This window comes from Octopus bimaculoides, chromosome 5 (assembly GCF_001194135.2).
Source record: "Octopus bimaculoides isolate UCB-OBI-ISO-001 chromosome 5, ASM119413v2, whole genome shotgun sequence".
NCBI classification, from domain to species: domain Eukaryota; kingdom Metazoa; phylum Mollusca; class Cephalopoda; order Octopoda; family Octopodidae; genus Octopus; species Octopus bimaculoides.
This window is the reverse complement of record NC_068985.1, coordinates 57,119,600-57,120,686: the sequence shown is the minus strand read 5'-3', so window position 1 is coordinate 57,120,686 and position 1,087 is coordinate 57,119,600.

Below are 1,087 nucleotides of genomic sequence, written 5' to 3'. Positions count from 1 at the left end.
ATAATGAAAAAAATTCATTTTTTCATAAATATAAATAAATCATTTATATAAAGGGCATTAACTGTGTAGTAATGCCTCACGCTTCGAGGGACTAAATAAGTAAAAAACTACCAAAAAATAAGCAACATATTCACTGAAAGTGAGGGAATGCAGCTTTCAAAATTTATCTCTTAAAAACATTTTACTTAACGGTAAACCACTGATTTCTCAGTCAAATACAGAAAAACTGTGAAGTAATCTGCATTCTTTTGTTCATCAGTACACGTATGGTCGAAATACATAAAAATAAACAAGAATCAACATACCACGATGTAACCACCACAGCACGATGACTTCTGTTCATAATTATATATCCATGAAAGAGATTTGAATTTATCCGGTTGCATCTCAGTAACATGTGCTTATACAGAATAATACTCAGCACTGAATATATTCTAATTATTTATAATATAATATAGGATAAATTCCTTATAAGAATTTATGAATTTTTTTGTAGTTTTTGACTTATTTAGTCCCTCGAAGCGTGAGGCATTACTATACAGTTAATGCCCTTTATATAAATGATTTATATATATTTATGAAAAAATGATGGATTTTTTTCATTATGAAATTTTTTTCATTAATTTTTCCATTATGAGGTTTTTTCACGCTGACTACTTGATAAATTCTTATAAAGAATTTATCCTATATTATATTATAAATAATTAGAATATATTCAGTGCTGAATATTATTCTGTATAAGAACATGTTACTGAGGTGCAACCGGATAAATTCAAATCTCTTTCATGGATATATAATTCTGAACAGAAGTCATCGTGTTGTGGTGGCTACATCGTGGTATGTTGATTCTTGTTTATTTTTATGTATCTTGACCATACGTGTACTGATGAACAAAAGAATACAGGTTACATCACAGTTTTTCTGTATTTGATTGAGAAACCAGTGGTTTACCGTTAAGTAAAATGTTTTTAAGAGATAAATTTTGAAAGCTGCATTCCCTCGCTTTCAGTGAATATGTTGCTTATTTTTGGGTAGTATTTGACTCATTTAGTCCCTCGAAGCGTGAGGCATTACTACACAGTTAATG